The sequence below is a fragment of the Grammomys surdaster genome, unplaced genomic scaffold (genome assembly GCF_004785775.1).
Source record: "Grammomys surdaster isolate TR1022 unplaced genomic scaffold, NIH_TR_1.0 126271, whole genome shotgun sequence".
Taxonomy (NCBI): domain Eukaryota; kingdom Metazoa; phylum Chordata; class Mammalia; order Rodentia; family Muridae; genus Grammomys; species Grammomys surdaster.
Window position 1 is genome coordinate 2,987,339 of NW_021621071.1, and position 16,747 is coordinate 3,004,085.

Consider the following 16,747-nt stretch of genomic DNA (forward strand, 5'->3'; position numbering starts at 1 on the left):
TATCTATCTATCTATCTATCTATCTATCTATCTATCTATCTATCTATCTATCTATCTATCTATTTATCTATCTATCTATAGAACACCCTAGGATACCTTAAAGACTCCCAAATATCAAAATAATTTATGGCAGTATCAATGTTCCAAACCTACAATTGTACTACAGAGTAGAGGTAATAAAATCAGCAAGGTTTCAGCATAGAAACAGATACATTAATAATGTAATCAACTGGAAGAGACAGACATATATCCATACACCGTTGAACACTGACTTTATAGAAAATAAAGACGCTCAGAAATACACACTGGGATAGAAACAACATCCTCAAGAAATTGTGCTGGTCAAACTGGCTGGCTGCATATAGAAGAATCCAAATAGATCCATACTTATCACCCTGCACAAAACTCAACTCCAAATGGATCAAAGACTTCATTGTAAGACAAGATACCCTGAATGTGATAAAAGAGAAACTGGCAAATTTTCTTCAGCTCAATGGCACAAGGAAAGGCTTTCTGAACAGAAGACCATTAGCATAGTCACTAAGATCAACAATTAATTAATGGGACCTCATGAAACCAAAATGTTTCTGTACAACAAAGGACACAATTAGGGCAACATACAACCTCCTGAATGAGAAAGTATTTTTACCAACCACACATTGGAAAGAGGGAATGACTTAGAAATGTTTAAAGCAATGTTCAACATCCTTAGCTATCAGGAAAATGAACATCTTTGAGATTTCATCTTACACCTATCAGAATGGTGAAGATCAACAAAACAAGTGAACACTCATACTGCTGAAGACATGGAGTAAGAGAAACATACATGCTGCTGTGAGTCTATACTTATGCAGTCACTATAGAAATCACTCAAGATCTAGCTATACCATTATTGGGCATAGACTCAAAGGATGCTCCATCCTACCACACTGACACTTGTTCAGACATGTTTATTGTTGCTCTGTTCATGATAGCTAGGAATTAGAGATAACCTAGATGTCTGTCAGTGAACAAAGATAATGTGATATATTTACATAATGGACTATTGCTCCACCTTTAAAAAAATGATATCAAGAAATTCGCAAATTGCTGAAGTAGAAAAAAAGTCATCTTGAGAGATAACCCTCACCCAGAAATACAAATATGGTATGTGTTCACTTATGTGTGGACTTTAGTTATTAAGTCAAAATTAGCAGGCTACAATCCATGAAGTTGATATAAGTCAAATCATTACATTACAGAGGAGACAGAGTGTCAACAGACCCCTTCTTATCACCAAAGGAAGCATCAGTACCAGGAATGAGTTGCACCTAAATGAATTGCTGGTTGAAGGAGTATTATGGGGATCCTATTATAGCCCAGGCTGTTACAAAGGCTATAGGCTGCTCTCCACTAATTGACTGCAAGCACTATTGCTGAACATAACAGCTATATAACCCATGAATATTGAGCTGAGCTGGTGCCTACTTAAAGACTTCACTTCTATTGGCTAGTTTAAACTTTTTATAGTTTACGTCTTGATCATTGAAATAGTCATATTTCCCTTTGAATGTTTGTTCATAGTAATAATTGTTTAAATTTGAATGTCTGCCAAATCAGTTCACCCTCATTTGTTTGAATCTTTGTAGTAATACATTTTTCCTTGTCAATTTTTTTTCTAGATTCTCTCTCCCTCTATTTTTTTCCTAAGTCCAGCTAGTGCTATTGGACACTGCTATGGAGTGTATTGGAAACCTACCTCTATCTATGTCTGCAAAATGAATAATTCTTCCCACCCCAGCAACTATGAATTACCAAGAGCTCCTCAGAATGGAATGGGCCCAAAGAAAGGCTTTTCTGTCTTTACCTATATTTTGGCAGGCTGGATTCTGTGTAGGTCTTAAGCAGAAAACTACAACTGCTCTGAATTCATGGTTGTCATAGTAATGTCATGTGCAGAAGTCATGACCACACTTCTTCCCATCCTCCAGGTACATATTTTTTCCTCCTCTTTCTCGACTTTTCCTGAAATTTTAGTAATAATATGATTATTACGAATGTCTGATTTAGGGCTAAACATTGAGATTTATTTTCAGCAGTGACCAGCTAATAACTTCTCTCAATTGCCTCCTATACACTGACCAATGTTGAGACCAAGCAGCTCATGTCAATATTTATAAAACTAAATATTTATAAGGCAACTTTACAGTATGATCATCCCATCAACATAAAAATAGTAGGTTCCACCCTAGAGCCTATCACCTCCCTTCCCATACTTTTAAAAAATGAATTATAGCACCAATTATAAGATTTCTTGTTGTGAAGCAGAACCCAAATCCAATCAGAAAGGGTTTAGTTAATCTGTAGCAGTCTTTTAAATATAGCACTACATATTACGATTTGTTTGTGTCTGAGCTTTGTTCTTTTCCTTAATGAACACTGAACTTTTGAGGATTGGGCGCTTCAGTTCCTAGTGGTCCTTCTCGTCACTTTTTGAGTTTTGTTCATAATATTTTTATGAACCTTGGAAGCTCTTATTATGTGCAGAGTTATATGCTCTACCTTTCCTCATAGTTATAATTCATAGCTATTTGCTCTACTAGTACCTCCTTATGGAGGTTTCATAGAATTCACCCAGTACTCGATAATTACTGCTTGTTAGGCCATTGTAATCTACATGCTTTAAATAATGAACTCTGTTCTGTGCATAGGTCCCTGGTCAGTCAGTTATTTATTGCTTGTTAGGCCATTGTAATCTACATGCTTTAAATAATGAACTCTGTTCTGTGCATAGGTCCCTGATCAGTCAGCCTTGTGGGGTTTCAGTCTAGGTACATATATTTTAGTATCTATAACGGTTAATGTTAAGTGTTAATTTATTTAGGTTGAACATCCAGTTCTTTGATTATTTAAAGTGCTAATCTAAGTATGGCATTTAACGTGTCTGGTAGGTTTGGTATGTATTCATAGTTAACTTTAAGAAGAATACTTTTGATACCCTAAGTGGGCCTCAAATTAAAGAGGGCTAGGGTCAAATTAAGGATTTCTGGAAAGGTAAAGATTATATACTGATTGTAATATTAACTTCTGGTTAAATTTTCAGAATGTTATCCAAAGTAAAATTGGTTCTATCTCTCTATCAATCTATCTGTCTATCTATCTATCTATCTATCTATCTATCTATCTATCTATCTACCTATCTCTCTATCACCTATTATCTGTCATCTATCAATCTATCTAACACCTATCTATCATCTATTATCTATTTTATCTATCAACTATTATCTATCATCATCCATCTATCTATCATCTATCTATTTATCTATCATATACCATCACTTATCATCAATCTGTCATCTCTATCACATATCTCTTTGCATCTGAATTTCTATTCTCAAACTTGTATTTGCCAGAATGCCACCAATGATGAAATCCAGTCTCTAAGTTTTTTGTTAAAGGTGATCCCCAAACTCTAAGATTCTTCCTCTGTAGCACTATTTTTTATTTTAATTAAAATTTATTTTTAAAATAGATGTTTAATTCAAGGAGTGTTCTAGGTTTGATCTGATTTTCTTCGTTTAATGCACACAGAACTATACTGCCAGCTATCCAATGACTTACCATTTGTTATTTTCCTTGTATTTATTAATGTATCCAGTTTTATTTAAAATAGAATATGACATTCAAGGTTATTCAATTATGCACAGAAAATTGCATTTTGATATTCAATACTGCAAAGAAGTCAATTGCTTAAAGATCTCCATTTTCAAATTATATTTAAATTTTTATTAGTAGCAAAGATGTGAATTGTTTATATTATTAAGCCCAAACCAGAAATATTTCAGAGATATTCCGTCTCCTCTCCTTGCATAGCAGTATATTTTTACTGAGAAGCCTCTGGGTCTGGTCTCAATTAGTGTGTAATGAATATCACCTCTCTTGTATCTTTCCAAGTGAGGGAGTCTGATGAGTCAAGTGTCCAATGAAAGGCCAATCTAGTGTTCATTTGATATGTTATGTTGGATTTGCTCAGAAACAGGTTTTGGGAATTTGTGGCAAACATAAATGTTAGACCTCTCATCAGTATGAGACTACGGATGAATGCTTTACTCTCTCTCTCTATTATATTGTGTGCACATAGATGCATGCATGTATGCATGTATGTATGTATGTATGTATGTATGTATATATGTATGTAACTGAATTGGCTCATCAGTGGATCACAAGGTCAGCAAAGACAGCTTCTCTTCTCTGAACCTCAAGTGATATCTCTCATTGAATTTTCTTATTGACTCTTTTCTGGGCTAATGAGTTTATTCAGAACTTTGATTCCTGCGTTCATATACTGATGCTTCTGTTCTTCTTTTATTGATTTATTTCAGGTCTAGTATAACTGGAAAATTACTCCTTTCTTAGCATTACCTTTTTGTATTATTTGTTTTCCATTTCACTAAGTGTGTGATGGATATAAGACTGAGTTTTTGCTCTTATGCAATAGTGATTGAGTGGCATATCAAGCCCAAATAGAAAATGTTTATAAAAGGACTTAATAGAAGCCCTTTGCCTTGTTCAAAAACACACTGTCTTCCGTCTGATGTCCATTTCATGCAATTTCTTATCTTTCAATTCAGCTTTCCTTGGTGGGGGTCATCATTACTTACTTGCTTTTGACATGCAGCTAGATTGTAACATAACATATTCATTTGGTTTGTCTTGTTCCTTTATTCCATATCTTTAAGTCGTCCCTTTAATAAGATTGTTGTAAACCATTTTGTGTGCATTCTCAAATTCTTTCATTTTCAGCTTCGGAAGTATGATGTATGCGCTTTTTATTCTTGGTACTTCCCATGTTACATGTTTGTGTCTGTTGTAATTGCTCTCTGTTACAATAGAACTATGGTAGCTTTGTGGATTCTTTTTAAGTCATCAATAACAAAGCTATTGTGCCTATTGCTAATAATTAGCAATCTGGCTAGTATTATAGCAAACTAACAAACCACATAAAGTATAGTTCATCAATATTTAATACTTTGTTTACTTTGAGTTTGGGCTTAGTTTGCCAGAGAAACAATGTTAAAGCTACAAGGATAATGACCTAAAGTTATTTCATTCAGTCTCCTTAGTACCTTGGACAGCAAACAGCAGCTCTTCAACTAATGTTTAACTTCAGTAAATAAGGCAATTTTTAGCATATTAAATGCCATAATATTTTGGATTTATTGTGTAAGGAAATTAACATATCATCACATTAAAATACCATAATACAGTTAGAATCATGACATTTCCACTTTTCTTTATCATGCTCTTCACTTTGTGGACACCTAAGAAATACAAATATGAAGCCATGTTTTTCTTGAAACCTTGCCATAATGAAATCAGAACCTCTGCGTATACTGTTTAAAATAAGTATCTCCTGGGGTGATTTCATTTTTGCAGTCAATCTCTGACTACATAAAGACCTAATAACATTTTTAAAATGTAGCATAAATTTTGTGTTCCGGTAAACTGCTATGAAATTATGAAGATCAATGTTTGTTTACAGTATAAAATGTGCATTTAGCTAATTTATAATAACCCTGCCCCTACCATAAAACAAAGTATGCTCTGCTGTCTCTCTTTTTCCAATTTTATGGCAAGAAATTGGAATGCCTTAGCATTAAAAAGTTTGTAACTATTTTTGACATTGTTTACTCAAAGTTCTTCTTTGTTGTTAGGGACATTTTTACAGGAAGACTCTCCTTGACTTTAACAGAAAAAAATATCTTCATTTCTTTTAGGTAGTTCCAACAGAAAGCAGCAGCACAGACTGCTAAGGAATTATTGTAAATCAATAAAATATCTAAAATGTTATATAAAATCAGAAAAGAAACTTATATTATTTTATTTTCCTTAAATACATATTAGGGAGCTTCTATATAGCCCTTGACCTTATGTGATTATTCTTCACCCTGCCTGATAACCTCTGACTGCTATAATCTCTTCTAAATCATAGGTGCTAAATATTAATCATAAATGAAGGCACCTTTGAGTCTCTGACTGATATTCAAGTGAAGCTTTTAATCTTGATGTGAATATTTTTAGTAATATGTCTAAGGTCATAATCTATTTTAGCTTATTGATTTTAGGTGTATTAGCCTTGCTATCTGACCAGTGTTTTTATATTATATCCATGGTTTCAAATATTCATCTTGTTTTTAAGAGCTTAACAACAAATTATTGTAATTTATTCATTGCATGTCAAAACTTTCCAATCATCTCACTATGAAGAGATGTATCTCTTTATAGGCATTGCATTTCTTTATTTAGAAATAAAGTTGGTAACTGTTTCTATTACCTTTTTTCACTTGCTAAATTATTTGAAATAAAAATGTGGCAAATAAAACAAGCAATTAGTTGATATGTTGTATTCCAATTTATTAAATTTAAACACATTTTAAAGTTCTTAGCTTTTTTTTCCTTATAAAATGACTTGGTCAATTAGATTGTTCCTAAGGGTTTTAGTTTTAAATTTCTAAGAACCAGATTTTTCTATCCAACTAGGCATAAATCATATATAAGCTGCTTTGGTGAGATGAAAAATGAATCAATTAGGCCATGTAGATATTCTCTGGCAGAGCAATAACACTGAGCTGGTTTATGCTAACAATAGGCGTGCTTGCTTTTCCACAATGTGTTGTACTGTTTGTGCAGGCCATATGTAATCAACTTCTATGGTCTACCTCAAGCATGGCTATGACATGTGTCATGGGAAGACATATGTACATCATTAAATTGCACCAAGTTGGCATTTTAGGTGTTAGGGACATTTACCTGGCTGGTTAATTTTCTGGTCCATCAACTGTTTCTATTTCCATAATAACAATCTAGAACTCTAATCTTTGATATGACTTTGCTTCCCAAATCCAGATATTATTCTTTTTTTTTTTTTACTAATATCTGCTGTCTTTACCTTCCTTCTTATGTCTGGTTGTAATTCTTTTAATATTCTGTTTCTTATTCTATGAGTAGTATGTGTCACTTAACAGTAAGAAGACATAATAAGAGCATCAGTAGCTAGCATAACAGAGAATGATAGACAAACCTAGATAATAAAGACGTTGAAGCATCTAGGTTAGGTGCTATAGGATATTAGGCATCCAGCTAGATGGGATAGCCAATTGCTTCTAAACTATAAACCTGTGCATTATACTCTTATACTGATTATGGATGGCTGGAAAACAGTCATTTTCCCATTCAAATGTCAAAATCAGGAAAACACATAAAAAAATATGATGCATCTGTATAGAGAATTTGTCCTAATTGTTATAGGAAGTAGATATAGATGAACTTCTGGGTGGATGGTGAGGAAATTTCCATGGTCTGGCATATCACTTCACATTATCATAGCCTTTATAAGTGATGTGCTAAGCACCAGGAGAGTAACTAATCCTAGTGTGGAATGCCATTTTGCCTTACAAACTTTACACAGCTTTTTGACTCTTTGGTAATTACAAATGTTGTGGAGAGCCGGTACCGGGCCTTAAAGATGGCGCCTAGCACTTTGCGGCTTGCGCAGCAAACAACTCCATATTTAGGCATGAGGCTGTGCTTGTGTGTGGCGTGATCATGAGACCATATTAGGGACCTATGGAGACTGGCCACGCAGCGGTTGATCATTGGCTGAGGCTAGGGTATAAGAGTCAGGATCAAGGAGGAGAGAGGAGAGAACAAGCTTGAAGAATCCTGATTAAACTGCCTCAAGAAGGAACCTGGTTGTCTTGTGTCTTCTTTCCTGCTGGTCAGGAAGGGCGCTGGACAAAATGTATTATGTGGTTTTATTTACTATGGCTTTTTGTGGTTTTCTAATTTTGAATTTTTTTTTTTTTTTTTTTTTTTTTGGTTTTTCGAGACAGGGTTTCTCTGTGTAGCCCTGGCTGTCCTAGAACTCATTCTGTAGACCAGACTGGTCTCGAACTCAGAAATCCACCTGCCTCTGCCTCCCAAGTGCTGGGATTAAAGGCGTGAGCCACCACCGCCCGGCTTGATTTTTTTTAAAAAATTTATTCTCTAATATATTAAATCCAGACTGCAGTTTCCCCTCTCTCCTCTTTTCCTAGTCTCTCCCCCACCCCGTCCATCCATTCCTCTTGCTTTCTTCCAGAAAAGAGCAGGCATCCCAGGGATATCAATCAAACATGATACATCAAGTTGCAGTAAGGCTAGACGCCTCCCTTTATATTAAGGCTTGGTAAGGCAACCCAGTAGGCAAAAAATGTATCAAACAAGGAAAGCATCAGAGATAGCCTCTGATCCCACATTTAGACAAGAAGACCGAGAGACAAAACCATAACAGAGGGCCTAGGTCAGTCTCATGCAGGCATCCTGATTCAGTTCAGTCTTTGTGAGTCTCTATGAAGCCAGGTTATTTGTGGGTTTTCTTATGTTGTCCTTGACCCCTCTGGCTCCTACAACCCTTCCTTCCTTCTACAGTAATCGCTGAGTTCTACCTAGTGCTTGGCTGTGGCCCTCTCCATCTGTTTCCATTAGTTGGAATGGAGCCTCTTTGATATTGATTAAGCTAGTCTATCTGCGAGTAGAGAGGACTATCATTAGGAATCATTTCATTTCCCCATGTGTTTGTTTGTTTGTTTGTTTGTTTTGTCTGGCATATTTGGTTCTGTCCTAGGTCTCTGGACTACCTGACCTCCTGCTTCTGGCCCTCCATTTAGTGTCAGGGATGGACTCCCTCTAGTGGCTAAGATCTCAAGCTGGATTGGTCTTTGGCCACTCAACAATTTCTGTGCCACCTGTATGCTAGCAATGTTGCTGGCTGGACAAATTGTGGTTTCAAGGTTTTGTGGCTGAGTTCCTGTCTGAATGCTTCCACGGGAATTCTTTCCTGGTTACAGGAGATTGGCAGTGCAGGTTCCATAGCCATTGCTAAGAGGGTTATCTAGGATCCCTCTAGTAGATGCCTGGAAAGTTTCCATTGCACTAAGTTTCTAATTTACCCCTGAAATGACGCTCATTCCAGTTGTCTCCCCCAGTACTCTTGTAGCTCCTTCACCCTTCCCAAACCTGATCCTTCCTGTTCTCATCCCCATCTGCCTCCCAGTCCACTGGCTATGCATACACATCAAAGGACAATTCTAAAAACGTGTCTCAATTCCATGTTTCTGTTTTAAATTTACTCTTTGATATTTTTCTCTATAACTAAATCACAGCCACATACGTTGGCTAAGGTCTACACAGGGAAAGAATTGTCATCATCTCTCACCACTAGAGCTTGTCCAACCAGAAGGTCTTCAGAGACAGCCTTGGTGGCGCACATCTGTAATGCTAGAATTTGAATTATGAGACAGGCAGGTGGAGAATTACAGTCCAGCCATGACTATAGTGAAATCCTGTCTATAAAGAAATGAACCGTGCTGGAGAGATGGCTCAGTGGTTAAGAGCACTGACTGCTCTTCCAGAGGTCCTGAGTTCAATTCCCAGCAACCACACGGTGGCTCACAACCATCTGCAATGGGGTCTGATGCCCTCTTCTGGAGTGTCTGAAGAGAGCAATGGTGTACTCATATACAGAAGCTAAATAAATAAATCTTTAAAGAAACAAACACAAAACACAATTAAAACCTAAGGTCTTCGGGGGCAACAATAGAGTCTGAGATGCCAACTGCTGATAACAGGTTCCCCCTGTGGATTATTCCTTAGAACTTCCTGAGCTTATATAATTGTTAGCTTTTATAAAACATACCTTGAACGAGCTCATGCTTCTAAGTAATGATATTAAAATGATCATAGCGGTGTAGAAACTTACCTGATTGATATTGTAAAGTATTATGTAGTGTTTGTAATTGGATGTGCTAAGCACTCCTGCCGTTTGTAGGTTTGTTTATACCAGCAATACCAAAGATTTGTGAGACAAGCATTGTGCTCTGGCACTCATTGTGAAGTTAGCAACATTTTTTTTCCGCTTCATTATATTGTTGGGGATTCCTTCTTATGTGCAGCTTGTTAATCCTGAAATGGCACTATGTGGTACATGATAATCTAATTCACACACTCACAGTTCTATCTGTATGCCTATATTCCCCAGTTCAGCTCAGATTGTGGAAGACTATGCCATTGGCTTTCTCTACTCAGGCTGCTGAACCTTGTAGAGTAAGCTCTGCACTCCCAGGCAAATCAATAGAACTATTCATCTATAATCATCAGCATTGCTGACCCTTGGACCACCTGTGTAATCAATGACTTAAAATAATTTTTCAGCTTTGTAAGATTTTTCTCTTCCTCTCTCCACACGCTGCATGCTCAGCAGAAGCTAAAATTTCCTCATCAGATAGAAAAAGGAACGAGAGAGAAATATATCATAAAAGAATCATTTCAAATTCCCTTCTCAAGTCCCTAGGCCGGTGTAAATTTCCATGCCGCCTTTCTTCACAGCACTGTAGTCAATATTTCCCTCAGAACTGTATCTGAATTTTCATTGAGATTATCTCACTCTGATTCCCTTCAGCTCTTTTAATTGCTAGATTTCTGGTTATCTGTGTTAAGCATATTTAAAACACTAATACCAGGAAACATATCTCTTGAGGATCCCAGCTTCATTAATAGATCTGTTTCTTTCATGGTGTGGTTTCTGTATAGATGTTTCTGAAATGTTTAGTTTCTATTTTATAACCTCTAAGACTTTTCATTATTGTTTGTGTGACTCCATCTTATCCACCCAGGTAAATGCAACCAATGAACTTGGTGTCAGAGTTTCTTTGCTTAACCGCTCACTCTCTCGTTGCGTCTTTATTCTCTTCTCTTCACACGTCAGTTTTCCTTGACTTCAGTTTTTTAACGTTTTGTTCCCAATTTTATTGAATTGTCTATACTGCCTTTAAGCATTCAATGTCCCCATTTTCTCTTTTTGTTTCATAACAGCCCGCATGCATGGACGTCCGCATGCATGGACGCTCGCATGTTTATTACTCCTTCCCCCTTCATCCTCCATCTTTCATTTATAAAATTTAAACTATAAATAAATAAACAAATAAATAAATAAATAACCCAAACTCTGTGAAGATGCACTTGTCCTACAAATTTCAGATGCACAAAATTGTTCTAAGCAATATGCTTGTTTCCAAACTCAGCATGATATGTCCAGAGCCCAAACACTTCAGCACTGTTTGTATTTCTATACCTTCAACGTGTATATTGGACCCATTTCCTGAGTCAGACCTGGTACAGTGCAGCTATAGCTATGGAAATTCAGTGGCAAAGAACGAACATTTGACTTGAAATTCAACAGCCCATCTTACCCGCTGCATCATCAGAGAAGCCATCGTGTTTCTGAAAGGGTTAGTCTCCGCAGGGAGCTGAGCTATTAGCATCCTTAGAGATTAATTTCCAAATCTACCTCTTATAGCTTCATCCCATAGAAAGAGGAGATAGTGGCCGTTAAAAGCTTATACGGATTTCAGCAACATTGAAGGCTCACTCATTCAAACATGCATTTTGTTATTAGAGACGGGCTAAGTGATGATTCCGTGACATAAATTCAGGATGGTTAATTATTCTCTTGATTTCTATTTTATCACATGCAAAATGAAAATTAGCTCTGCAAGTCATTATACTTCTTGGTAACTTGGCATACGTTTGATATGGATACCTAATCTCAAGGCACATGGGTTCTTTATTTTAATGCTCTGTATCAAGACACCTCGGTCACTATTCGGCTTCCTTTTGTGTCTGCTTTCTCCATGTTTTGTCCATCACTTAGACGTCAGATCATAGACTCTCAAGCATATTGTAGTTTTAATCCTTCTCAGATTTAGCACCGTCAAACTGCATAGATATTACTACATCATATTTGCTGATTAAACATTGCGATGACTCAGTAAATTGCTTTTGGTTTCAGATTGGATCAAAATTTCCACCAGTCTGCATTTGATAATATATCAGTATATGCAAACTTTATACAGATGGACTTTTTTTCTAGAACATGGCTTGTCTGTTACTTTTGGCATGCATTGTCCTGACAACATGTGACCTGTTACTGCTATTCTTTCATACAATATAACTGCTTTGAATGTCAGAAAATATCATCCTCTAAAACATCTATTGATTTGGTGTTCCCCTAGTTTTGGCCATTCAAATGTGGTTAGGTGCTTCCTCTTTTCAGTGTTTACTCTGGGAGCTTCAGACAAGGGAACTTGGCTAGAGAAATGTAATTTGTATATATATATATACATATATATGTATATATATATATGTATATATATATTTATATATATATATGCCTAATTGTCTGTGAGAAGTGTGATGTTCTGTATAAGTATGTGTAAACTAAAGTATGTATGGTTGTGTATGAACAGTATGTTCCTTTGTGTGTGTGATTGTCAACTGTGTGCTCTGTGCTCCCCTTTATGTGTGTGTCTGTCTTTCTCTGTGTGTGTGTGTATGTGTGTGTAAATTGTGTTTCTATGTGTATCTGTGTGAACTGGATGTATATGTATATGTATATATGTGTGTGTGTGTACTGTGTGTTCCTCTGTGTATGTGAACTGAGTCACTCTGCATGTGAGTTTACATACGTGTGTATATGTGTATAGATGTTCCCCTACATGTGTGTGTGTGAATTGTGTGCCTCTGAATGTGAATGTGAGTGATAAGCCTGTTCCTATGTCTTTCTGTGAAGAGTGTATTCCTATGTGTGTGTGTGTCAACTATGTCATTCTGTTTATACATATGTAATTGTGTGAACTATATGTGTATCTGTTTATGCACAGTTATGAACTGCACATTTGTGCATGTGCATGTATGTGTATATGTATGTGTCTGTGTGAACTGTGTGCAGTTGTTCACTACACATGTGTGCATATTATGTGTGTGTGTGTGTGTTTGTGTAAACTGCGTGAAACGTTCTAGGTATCGGATTCTTGTTAAATATTTGTAGTGATTCTTTAACTTCACTTTTTATCTAATTGATGGAAACATTGCAGAACAATAGCATTGAATTTTGCAGAGATGTGGCTTGTCACTTTTTTCCTTTATGTGTACATATTTAATGCCAAGTGCGCGATTTCTTTATCTAGACTCTAGAAACCCCCTTCTCTGATTTCTCTGCTTTGTTTCATGTTGAAAGCTGATCAACACAGTACTTTAGCTATACTATAGCCATTAATATTAGTATTCTGAAGTATTACTAATATAGTCCTATATTACTATTCTTTGTGTCGAGTGTTTATAAGCATTTTTTGCTATGAAGTATTGGATGCAGACACTCTTGTAAAAGTTTTCAAATGGCAGCAGACTCATTTGCTTCTAAGGAGAATTTTGGGGATAACTTTTAGAAAAAAGTTTGTTCAATCATGGAAAAGATTATATATTGGCTTCCTAAATGTGCATCCTCCCTGAAGGTCTTGAGATTGATATATCTAGGTACCCATATTGGCTTAAACATTAAATGTTTTACATGTTTTAATTGAAAAAGCCAGGAGCTAACTTCAGCTATTGGTGAGATTCTCATCACACTGTTGTGATTTGTACTGACAGAGCCCTGTGGCTCCAGGTCTATCACTGAGACTTGTAATGGCCCAGACCCAATCCTTCATATGCTGTGAAGGAACGCTTTCAAATAATTTGAAATTCAGCCTTCTGTGTAGATTATTCCCAGAGAGTTAGAGAAAGGATTTTCCTTACTCCCATATGTTTGTTTTTCCTGGCTTCAGAATCCTCATGGTAAGCTGATGTTGTCCACACAAATTTTGAGATAAAGTGATTAAGCAGGCATGCCCACGAGCTATTGCTTCCATAAGCATATGAAATAGTCTACCCAGGAAATTCCTGGTGCTGGAATGACAAGCATCTCATCTGTCTTGAGCTAATTCCAAGCTGCAAGTGTTTCTTGTAGCCTAGGGGAGTATAAAATGTCCCTCTGCAGATCATATTCAAATCTCTTTGGCAAAGAGATTGCTTTGCATTGAGGGATACTGCATCCAAGAACAGGCAGAGTTTTGCACAGTGGCTACTTTGTAGAAACATAATGCCCATGGTAGAAATTTCAAGAGATGGTTATGAAAAAGATAATCTTTCCATTTAATTTCAAATATATCCCACGACTACAGCATCTGACTTGACAAAGGGCATGTGGAAACGTAGGAAGAACACAGATGCAATCAAAATCTGGCAGAAGGGTGATGGGAAGGAACTGGCATCTTAATCATTTCTGTTAAGTTCCTTGTGGGTAGAAAGATGCTTGAAGTACCATCAAATTTGCTCTCGTTTCCCAGAATGAAACGCTAGTGAAAATAATAACATCACAATAGGCTATCATTAGCATGGCTTTTTTTAGTCCAGAATCTTGTCTTCACCATTTTGCTTCTGATAATGTCTTACTCTAGCACAGTAACTAGTGGTGACTGGTGTTAAGCATATCATAGTAACTTTCCTCATATAATGCAGGAGTGGTCAGATGGTTCAATTAGGAGGAACAAAGACTATCAATAAGCACCTATTAGAATTACTTCTTGTGTGGGCTCATGTCCTAAGGCGAAGATAAAAAACTCATTTTCCAAATGGCATGACACCAAAAAGTAAATATAACAGTATTTGGAGTTGTCCATGGAGGAATCTTATATGAGAAACTACAAAATGATAGAAGCAGAGATAAGAGTCACCATTTACACCTCTCAGAGTTGAGTCCTACCCTAATTTTTACTCTGGTAGAGGGTGTCCCAGTATTTTTCACATCCTTAAGTTCTTTAATGATTATCATAATTCCTTCATTGCCTACCTCTTTTTGTCTTCTCGCCTTCCTTCATTTTCCATTCTTTATTCCGTTCCCCTTCTCTTCTTATCCTCCCTCTTTTCCTTCCTTCTCCATCCCATTCATAATCTGTAATTGATCATACATATTAATGGTGTGTGTTTTGATTGATATTTTGACACATAGACATTGTATTATGTTATAAGCATCGTGCTAGGTGTGCATGGTGAGTTTATTCATTACCTCACACATTCATCTTTTCCTTGTCCCTGTGTGCCCTGAATATTAAAAATATCTCTTCTAGACATTCTGAAGTTTAAATGTTTTCAACAGAACATAAGAACATATTTTTTCTCATATTCTTACACATTGTTCTTTGACTGTTTTGCTAGTACCTTTCTAACTGCACTCATGATGTTGATCATCCTGCATTAAGCAAAGCATATTCTCTCTTTTTTGTCAGTGATTTATTTATTTAATAAATAAATATTTTATCTGTGAGAATGTTTTCTCTGTGTGTATGAATGTGTGTGTGTGTGTACGTGTGTGTGTATGCATGGTGTGTATGCATGTGTGTCTGTAGAGGTAAGGAAAGATATTAAATGTCCTGATACTGGAGCCACATGTGAAGCACCAGTACCGGGTGCTAGAAAACCACTCAGGTCCTCTGTAAGACCAGTACTTAATATTAACTGCTAAGCCATCCTCCTTTGTGCAAATTAACAGTTCTTAATCCTCATAATGACTATTTTTTTGTATGTAGAGCCCCCTATTCTCAGACCCTCCCCTAGTCATTACTGCTATACACTCATCTTCCATGAGATTAACTCTTTAGGAGTTCATCTATGTGCTATATGTCTTTCTGTGTCTATTTTAGTTCAATTACAATACTTAGTCTTATAACTCTTAAATGTTATCTCAATGACAAAATTTAATTAAGTTACATGATGGAATCAAATTCTTCTATATATCTGTAGCTTCTCTTCTTCATTCATTTGTGGATTGATAGGCTTTATGATATCTGCAAGCCTGAGTGCAGGTACTGTATCATGTTTATTTCATATTCAGTGTATAGATATATGGTACATGGATTGGTGGATCAGGTGAGTATTTTTATCTTTGTAAAGAAGCATCAATTTTAAATAATATATTTGAATCCTTTCCCTATAGAGTATAAGCCTTCAATTTTCTCTTAAATTTTCACATGGCTTTATTTTGTTGTTTTATCAATAATTTTAACTAGAGTGAAGTGTTTAATTTTTTGTGGTTTTTTGTATATTTTTTGAATGATCAGTGATGTCCCGCACCATGTGAATCATACACCTCCTATTCATTTGCATGTCTTCTTTTGAGAAATATATTTTAAAATCTGTCTATACTTTGGTGTTAAGTTATTCATACATCTGATATACTATTTATTGCAGTCATAATGTTGAAAGTGATCCAACACAGGATTTTATTAAACGCAAGTAGATAAAATGATTAAGTCAAAGAAAGCACAATTAAGTCTGAGAACGCCAAGAAATGTTACACAAGATTCTGTGCATAAATCACACTGAACCCCTGGCTTGATGTTGCCTTTTATTTTCCAGAAGTCTTGACCTAGAAAAAGCTTGAAAATCCATTTGTCTTTTGTAAAATAGTCTTGCAATATTTGTTAATAGTTGAGCTAGTGTTTCATACCACATGTGAAGAAACGATCCTGCCAGTGAATGAAAGCAGTTAAAATTCAAAGGTCCTATCATAATTCTAACTGTTCCCATCTTTCTAGTCAGAAATTAAACATCTATGAATCGAAAGATACAAGTTTTCATATTTTCCTAGACCTCTTGATATTTGAGAGTGTATAATATTTATGTCCCATTTATTGTTGAGTACCCTATACAAATGTATTTTCTATACTTTGTATAATTCTAGGTCTTTGTTTTAATCTCAACCCACAACCAAATATCCCCTTCATTCACAAGAGATAAGAACTGCATTAATATATATATATATATATATATATATATATATATATATATATATATA